Raw genomic sequence first — 10146 nt, forward strand, 5'->3', positions numbered from 1 at the left:
CAGGAACCTGCAACTTATTTTCAAATGATCTAGGAAAATACACATATATATTCGTATGCAGATAAAGCAAATATTCCAAAATGTTAACGACTGTTAAATCTAGGTATAGGAAACGTGGGTATTCACTGCTCCTTTCTTCAACTTATCTGGGTGATTGAAGATCTTCATAGTAAAATTTTTGTGAAACCACCTCCCTAAGGAATTTACATGAACCTGACATGTGTCAAAACTCAAAGGCAGTTTGTATTTGAAAGTCCTTTTTGCTTTTCTTACCTACTAATAGAACATTTCCATTCCTCTAACACTATTTTATTTACGTGTGTCAAGGAGATCAAAGGAGAAGAATAACTTTATTGTGCCTTCTGACTCATCAGCTTTTCGTTTTTCATGACTCATTATCCATGGACAGAAGAAAGCCTGCACATTTTACTAACATGAAATTTTCATATACTTCTCCCAGTTCCAAAGGAATCGATTCTATTATGATCCCACTTCAATTGCTTCCTTTATTCTCCTTTCTCTATTCTTCCTTCTTCTGTTTGAAAGGGTGCTGCTGAAATTTACATGCACTATGGGTACGCCCCTGAATTCCCGTAACAAGGCACTTCCTTCCTCCTGCACCTATTACAAGTCACTTTTGATTCCGGCCAGCTCAGATAAGAAAGCCTCCTCTTAAACTCCAAACCTTAACATTAAAAATTGTAAGAGAATATTTTAATTGAAAATTAGAATCGTTTTCCCATGTCAGGAATTGCAGGGGAAAAGGGAGTAATCCAGCTCCTGGAATGAATGAATTCCACAATAAAGGGTTTAAAAGGAGCTGGCACAGTCCGACCTAGGAAAGGGAGGGCAGGACTTTGTATAAGGCAGCCAGTGACCAGGCACATCTCAAAAGAGACCCAAGCAGCTTAGGGGGCAGCTAATTGAACACAACACCTGGGTGCTGATAGGGGAACCTGAGAAGGCAACATGCATCTATATGGTACACAATCCCTCACGTTTTAGGACTCGGGAGAGCAAGCAGAGAGAGAGCAGTAAGATCAACAAGAAAGCATTAAGCCCACCCATAACAGACAGATGATGGACTTATCTTGATACCAAGAGATGGACATAAATCTCTCCACCCTAGAACTGCAAGTGTCAGAGATTCCTCGATTAATCCTGTAACCTCATTCGCCTGGAAGCAAGGTGGCAGGGCAGAGCAGACGCGGGATGAGAATGAGCAGATCTAACCACTCGGAATCTACGTGCTAATGCTGCCTAATATCACTGAGGGAAGTACGGGTGGGAATGTCATCCACTAGTTTTTTAACAGGCTTGGGTGCCAGTTTCTAACACAGAGCTTCAAGCATATTCTACAAGCAGCGACGTTAATTGGGAAAACATAGTAATAGCTGTACTGCAACCAGCACAACCCCTGACATGTCTTCATGGGTCCATGTACTCAGTAGTTACGAAGTCAGCACCTGGGATGTGCCGGCCAGCACGCTAGGGGCTGCCGTTCCAGAGGTCCGCAAAAGCAGACATGCTCTCTTCCACATGGAGCATGCAGGCTAATGAAGAAGGTAATAAAGTAACTACAGAAATCATTATGAATTTAAAGATAAGGATCACTGCTGGGGCCACCTGGGTGGCTCGGGCAGTTAAGCGTCTGCCTTCAGCTAAGGTCATGATCCCAGGGTCCTGGAAATGAGCCCCAAGTCTGGCTCCCTGCTCCGCGGGGAGTCTGCTTGTTCCTCTGCCCCTCCCCCTTCTCATGTTGACTTGCATGTGCGTGAGTGCTCTCTCTCTCAAATAAATAAATAAAAATCTTAAAAAAAGAGATAAGGATCACTGCTACGAATGACATAATAGAGCTGAAAGCTGAAAGACATAAATGGGAAGAAGCCAGTTGTATCCCAGGTAGAGACCCTAAGACAGGAAAAAACACATAGCGTTAGTACAATGTTTTTGAAATGTTCTGGAATACGCATCACAAGCACATCATAAAAACCATACACACACACACATGCAGGCACAGATAGCATATTCTGTGCTCATTTTATATTTACACATCAAATAATAGCTCAAGTCTCAGTATATTTAGAAGCCAGAGCTCACTGTAGATGTAAGCGTAAATCTCTACTTCGAATGGTCTTCTTGATAACATTTTTAATTTATTATATTATTTAATGAGATCAACTTTGTTTTGTAACTTGTAATGTGGCCGGAAAAGGCTTCTATTTGATTTCATTCATATTTTAATTATCAACATTGTCTTCAATCTGCGGTTTCCTTGCAGGAATGTTTTAAAGTTCATTTGGTGAAGGCTGTTTAATTAGAATTAAGTGTGATAACCCACAAATGTACATAACTGGGCCCTGTAAATGATCTGGTGCCACAATAAAGTGAATCTGAATGGACAGGTAAGGACACCACTCTAACTGGCCTTAATAGGAGTAACCCCCCCAGGACACTTGTCACACTGCACATGACCACCTGACAGGTAAGCAGGTAAGGGCACCAATATCATGCAGAATATTAAATATTAAAAAGCCCAATTTCTTACTTTATAATTACAAAACCAATATACATAAAATTTCTAGCATTTTCTGTGTGGGCTCTAATGAACTCTCTTAAGCAATCCTTGGACTGTGTGCCTCTCAATCCAGAAACCACTGCTTTGGGAAACAAAGGAGTAGAGAGTAGAGAGAATGTGGGGATGAGCGACAGAAAGACTGTCATAAATGCACTAGTGAAGCACCCGCTCCTAATGGCACCTGACCATCTCTGAGGGCTTCCAGTGAGAGGTGGGAGGGATAGGATCACATCTGCAAGTTGAGAAATTCCAGTGGACCTTAAACTAGGGAGAGGTGTGGCTGGCATGTGTGGGGGAATCAGTCAGGAGACTATCCCTACAATTGAGTTGAGCCTCACCAGGCTCATGATGGGGAGGACGGAGACAAAGATTCAGAGGACAGAGATGGCCTGGTGATGGGGTGGTGAGAAGTGTGAAAATTAATCAAGGGAAACTTCACTGAAGTGGAGTGGAATAGCAGGCCAGCAAGGGTGCTCTCAGACTTCACCACACATCAACTGCAGACCCAGCCAGAAGAGATGCACCTTGCAAGCCCTACTCAGCAAGTCAAGCACATACTGCTTCACTATCCCAGAAGTAGTACAGATTCTCTCCTCCCCAGCAACAGCCCAGCCAATGGGAGACTGTCACAGCTCAGCCAATGAGAAGCCACTACACTTCATTCTCCCTGCTAGTCCAATGGACTTTGAGTTTACAACAGCCCTCCCAACTCCCCCTTCTCTCTATAAAGAGCATGCCTCTCCTTTGTTCTGTGGTCTGCATGTCCTCAGTTGCAATTCTCTGCTACTTCTGAATAAACCCACTTGCTTATAGAATAACTGAGGGTTTTATTTTTAAGGTTAACAGAGGCATGTATGAGAAGACTGACTGCTCCTGGCTGGGGAAAATGAACGGATGATCCAATAGGAGAACTTGAAACTAAGTGTTAAGAATAAAAAGTACTGACCATATCCAACCTGACCCAACCCATAGCCACACCCTCACAGCAACAGAACAATCCGTTAAAAAAAAAAAAAATCTAAAATCTTTTCATGTCATTCCCTTGCTTAAAGATCTTGTAAGATGTCGTGGGGCCAACAGGAGGAAGCACAGCCTCTTTGGTACGCCTGACACAATTCTCTAGGATAAAGTCCCCGCTGCTTCTCCAGGTTTTTGTCCTGCTCCTTCCCATTAGAGCCTATACTCTACTGGAAATATATACCTCAGGGAGCTCCAAACTCTTAGAACCATTTCCTCTCTAACTGCTAAGAGATGGTCATTCTTGAAATAGGGACAATAAGGGGTGCCTGGGTGGCACAGTCATTAAGCGCCTGCCTTCGGCTCAGGGCGTGATCCTGGCGTTCTGGGATCGAGCCCCGCTCAGGCTCCTCAGTTGGGAGCCTGCTTCTTCATCTCCCACTCCCCCTGCTTGTGTTCCCTCTCTCACTGGTGATCTCTCTCTCTGTCAAATAAATAGATAAAATCTTTAAAAAAAAAAATAGGGACAATAAGGAATCAAAGCCATTGCTCCAAGCAGACTCTGCCTAATGTCTTTTAAAGCAATTTCCTAAAGGCTCTCTGGATACTGAAGGCAGCTATTTGCTGCCAAAGAGGAAAATGCACTAGTAATTCACTAGCATACATGGAAGAGATCAGAGGTCATCGGAGCGATTAAGAAACAATAGTGAAAAACAAACAAGAACAGAATTGTCCTTGACCAACTGGTAGTTATTCTTGGATCACTTTTTTTTTTTTTTTTACCTACCAATATGAAGGAGAGAGAAAAAAAAAGAGAGAGAGCAGGTGAGAGAGTGAAAGAGAGAAAAAGCAAGTGAGCACAAGAGCGCAACTGTCTACTCAGTTGTAATTTTATTGTTTTAACTCAGTCCAAGCATTATGTAAATTGTGCATAAACTGTAAACACAAGCCACCCCTGGGGATCACAGTGCTACGAAGAGCACCCTGGGATGGATTTGTTATGCACATTACAGAAAGATCAGTATTTCATGTTTTATTTGACTTTATCAACTTGTCTTGGGGAAAAGTTTAAATAGATTCAGTGATTCCATCTGAGGGTTGCAAAACCATTGTACGGAGTCAGCCAGACCACGGGAAGGAAACGCAGCCCTGGTTCCTTCTTTCCCACGTGGAGAGCTGAAATGTGCCCAGTGGAATACAGTGGGCAGTGTTGCCGGTGCTGTTTGTGGGGGATGATGTAGACAGACGGCCGAGCAGAGTGAGCACTTGGAAGCCAGACAGACTCCCAATAAAATGCCAGTTCTATTATTCCTTAACTGCGGGACCTTGGCCAGTTTATTTACTCTCTGAGTCTCAGTTCTGCTGCTGCAAAACGAGAATAATAAATCTACCTATCTCACATGGTTATTGGGACAAAGGAGAAAAGGTCAAGTGGTAAGTACAGACGCCAGCATCTAAAGGAGCCTCGGTCACAGGTCCCTGTTCTTGTGTGAGTTTTACTTCTGTCTTCCTCTTCCCGCTTCTCTTCTCCTTTGGCAGGAAGAATTCAAACGCTCTACCTGGGGAGTCACATCAGATCTCATGCATTCAACTACAGTCTTCATGCCAGTAACATCTGTACTTCTGTCCTCAACCTAGACCTCTCCCAACAGCCGTGGACTCTGTGGCTGGCTCTGAGGAGACACCATACTGCAGCTCTAAAAGCTCGGCCCTTTCTCCTTCATTCCTCTGTTTGTAACATCATTGTCTATCCTGTCTCCCCCAAAGGAATCCCAGACTCATCCAGATTCAACACACTCCCTTAACACCCAAAGCAAATCCATCACCAAGATTTGTCAATCTGAAACCTGCAACAGTTCTAGAATTTGCTCACTCCATCTCCAGGCCCTACCACGTCTTAAAACAAAATACTGACAAGACAAGATCTGAAGAGGATGGAGCAACAGGAACGTTCCTTCATTGCTGATGGGAATGCAAAATGGCACAGCCGCTGTGGAAGCCAGATAGGCAGTTCCTTACAAAACTAAACATGTTCTCCCCCTATGATCCAGCAACCGTGCTCCTTGGTATTTACCTAATGAGCTGAAAATAATGACCGCATGAAAACCTGCGCACAGATGTTTACGGCAGCTCAATTCATAATTGCCAAAACTTGGGAACCCCCAAGATTCCTTCAGTAGGTGAACAGAAAAACTGGGTAATGAAATCATCTGGATAATGAAATACTATTCAGCACTAAAAAGAGACGAGCTATCAAGTCACACATGGAGGAAACTTAAATGCACATTACCAAGTGAAAGAAGCCAATCTGAGAAGGCTATATGCTGTAGGATTCCGACTCTGGAACATTCTGGAAAAAGCAAAACTATGAAAACAGTAAAAGAAGTCATGATTGCGGGGGATTGAAGGAGGAATAGATGAGAAGGCAGAGCATGGAGAATTTGTAGGGTAGGGAAGCTATTCTGCACGATTCTAAGATGGTGGATACAGGTCATTATAAATTTGTCCAAACCCATAGAATATATACCACCAAGAGACAACCCTGATGTAGATAATGGACTTTTAGTGCTAACGATGTTGCCAATGTGGGTTCATCAACTGTAAGAGACGTATCACTGGGGTAGAGGATGTGGATCGTGGGGGATGTTGTGCATGCAGGGGGGCGGGGAGTATATATGGGAACTCTCTGTACTTTCCGCTCAGTGTTGCTGTGAGCCTAAAACTGCTCTAAAAAGTGAATTCACTTAAAAATAAACAAGACTCAGAGGGGAGGGGGTGGGGGAATGGGATAGGCTGGTGATGGGTAGTAAGGAGGGCACGTATTGCACGGTGCACTGGGTGTTATACGCAACTAATGAATCATCGAGCCTTACATCGGAAACCGGGGATGTACTGTATGGTGACTAACATAATATAATAAAAAATCATTAAAAAAATAAAATAAAATAAACAAGAAACAAAACAGCCTCCCATCCAGCTCTGTGGACCCATCATAGCCCCATCTATTAATCCACCACAAAGCCTAAGAATGATTCCTAAATAAAAAACCTGATCAGGGTACCCTGACACCAAAAACCCTCCTGTGCTTTTCAGTAGCCTACCAATTAAAGGGCTCTGGACAAAGGGTTTAGCAAGTGTCTTTCCCCTTCTGCCTGAAGAACCTGACCACTGGATAAACTTTCTAGTCTGTTTCCCTGGAAACAGAGAATGACAGTTTGTGTCCACTGTATCATTAACAACACTGCTTCCTGTGAAATGACTCATTGGGCTGACTGCATCTGGACTGGGAGAACTACGGATATTTGAGGGGGTGCCTTACTTGGGATTCCCAAAATGTGGAGATACATCGGACTTCAGAGACCCTACAAGTGATGCCTATGGAGTTTCTACAAGAGATACATGGCTCCTGAAAAGCATGAGGCCTTTTAAGCCAGAGTGGACCCTGCATCATCCAATGGACGTTGTTCCTCTTGGTACCTGAGTTGCCTGCAGTGTGCTTGCTGCAAAGTCTCCTGCTGAAGAGGAACACCTGAGGCTCCGGAGAGGTCGGGTGCCAGCTGTGCTCTACAGCTGGCCCGTAAATCTGAATGTCTAGGCGAGACTAAGAAGACCCTCTGGTTGGCCCTTGCTTCTCTTTCAAGCCTCACATCCGCTCCCTTTCTACCCTACTCAGTAGGATGAATTATTGACATTTGCCAGCAAGTGTCATGTGATCGCATTCCTCCAAAACTTCCTGCATGTCCTCACCTCTTCACTGTCACCTTCCTGTGTTCTTCCTACACTCAACCCCATCGTTACTTCCTTAGGGAACTCCTCCCCAGACCATGTCCCCCACTGGGTGAAGCACTCCTTCATTTGGCCCCCACTTCACCACTGATCTTCCTTGTCCTATATCATCATCATTGGTTTGTTTACTTACCTATGTGTTGACTATGAGCCCCCCACCCTTGGAGGTTGCAAGATCTGCCCCTTGGTGGTTGCCAAAGCCATTTTTTTAAACGTGAGCTGATTGTGTCAATCAATCGTGGGCACTGCCAGTTTCTTATCTAATATCCATCCTCACTAAACAGAACTTTGTTTTTTTCTGGCACAACCAAATGCCCAAATAAGTACCTTTTGAGATGCCCTTCTGCTCAGTGGTGGCCATGAGACCTAGTTCAGACCAAGGAGAAGTTAGTGAAAGTCTACTAGATGGGATTATGGGAAAGCTACTGCTTGTTTGTTTTTATCAAAAGAGATAAACGTGGCTGACACATGCCAATTCTTCACCCTTCCTGCTCCCTACACATCTGGAATACGGGCACCATGTCTGATGGTAAAGAAGAGGTCTCACAAGCACGAATCTGAAAAAGAAAGCTCCATGCTAGAGATGGCAGAGGAGGAAGCCTGGAGAGTCTGGGTTCTTGATTTCCCATGAAAAACTATACAAACCAGACCTATGGTTGCATGAGAAAAACACAACTCTATTTGGATATGCCACTGTCGTTGGGTTTCTGTTGCTATAGCTGAAGCCAGTTCTGATGCCCAACTACGCATAGTTTCTTCTCCCACAACAAGATACAATCTCAACCCATTCCCGTGACATCTCTTTCCATCTCGATGCCTGCAAACCTTCTCACTCCCACCTCCTCCCACCTCCTCATCACCGCATGTTCTCAGAGCCCCAGCCATTCCAGCTGGTCTAGTAACAAGTCCCCGGGAAACCCCATCTTTCAGCAGGTCCCTATCTTTAAATGGGTTCTTCTTCTGCCTCAGGATGGTTCTTCCCCACCAGCCCCACCCTGTAGATACAACTGGCTTATCAGGACCAAGGTAAACATCACCTCCTCCAGAGAACCTTCCTTGATTCTGTAGTTCCTCCCTTCCCTGAACTTCCAGAGAGCACCCCATGGCTGCTTTTGCTGCAGCAATTAATGAATCACTTTTAGATCACCTGTCTTAATCATCTGCCTTCTCACCCATAACTGGAAACCTGTAGAGCAGTGGTCTAGCCTTATTGGGCACTCAAAATATGTTTAAAGGTACTTCTAAATCTACTACCTCTACCCGCTAAAGCTGTGATCTTTATCTTCTCTAAATTATTTATCTGTAAAATAGAGAAAGACCTGGGGCCACCACGTAACACAGCTCCAAGGGTCAATGCACCATAGGTAACAAGTGCCCCACCCACAGGTGTGTGTAGAAAAAAAAAAGAATTGCCTCCCTGGAGTTGAGCACTTTACAGATGAAATATTGAAATGCATGCAAAGTGCTTAACATAACGCCTGCTAAAATAAGTTCAATAACATTGCTATTGGGATGATCGATGATGAAGATGATGATTGTCTCTTTGTATCCTCAGCACTAGACTTGGCCCAAGGTAGGTGTTCAGTAACATTTCCTGGATGAATAAATGACATGAAATCCAGGTCTTGGTTCTAAATTATAAAGCACTCTGAAGTCTCAGCCCAAAAGGGCACAGAATCAAATGGTATCCCTGGGTACCTAATTTTCCCACCAAAATAACTTCTGATGTTTATCCCCTGGAGCTTACCCCATGAGGCAGGCTCAGTGTCTGCTTCTGAGCAAGTAAGACCCTGGGCAGGAACTTGCCAGAGAGCTTCTCCTGGGGACCAACTATGCAGGCTTAACTGGGCTAATAATAAACCAAGCTAAACAAGTTGGCCGGTGGCTGGGTGTGGACGCCTGGACCCTGGGCCCTGGAGAGTGGAGCTCTGCATCTATCACTGCTGAAAATCTGATCTTCCCATGCAGTTTCCACAGGGACTCTCTGGGACTCAAGAAGGCTGGAGCAAAGCAAGAGAAGCTTCCAACCATTGTCAGCTCAGGGGTCCGGACCTGGTGTGGGGAGCAGCTGTCAGCGTGCCTCAGTTGCTCAGGTCCACTGGTTCCAAAACATCTGCACTCTGACATACTAGGATTGCCCTACGTCCGTGAGCCTGTGCACTCAGGTCGGACAATAAAATCCTACCTGCACAATTAAATGACACCCATGTTTAATGCACACCTGTGGTAGGAAACCACTGCAGAGAAAGAGGTTCTGGCATGGGCTCTAGTTTCAATTTTACACAGTCTGTTAGGGAAGAACATACGTGAATGCCTCCACTAAAAGAGAGGAAACAACCAGGCATAGATGAGGGGAAGTGGGAATGAGCCAGGTTCCAAGAGGGGGCAAATTCAAAGGAAAGAAAAATGATTTGTATGCGGAAGGAAGCCCGGCAGAAAGGACACCAGGAATGACCTCTTCAACCCTTCTCATTTTAGAAATGGGAGAACGGAGCCTACGAGAAGCAGGGTGCCTCGCCCCGGCACCCCCTGCTCTTTGAGCACTCTGTGTGTCTCCATTGGATAACTTAGCCTCAAGAAAGAGCACTGGAATCAAATGGCCCTGAGTTGGAATTGGGGCTTTGAGACTGATCTGTGTGATTTCTGGTAAGTCACCTGATCTCTCCCCGAGCTTCAGAATCATTTGTGGAAAGGAACAGGGATACATGCCTTTATCTCATAAAACTGCTGTGAAGATTACATGAGAAATTCCATGTTAAGTGTCTGGCCCAGGGAAAGTGCTCGCACATTTGCTGAATGAATGCGTGATGAATGAATGAATGAGT

Source organism: Ursus maritimus, unplaced genomic scaffold (genome assembly GCF_017311325.1).
Source record: "Ursus maritimus isolate PB19 unplaced genomic scaffold, ASM1731132v1 scaffold_9, whole genome shotgun sequence".
Lineage (NCBI taxonomy): Eukaryota > Metazoa > Chordata > Mammalia > Carnivora > Ursidae > Ursus > Ursus maritimus.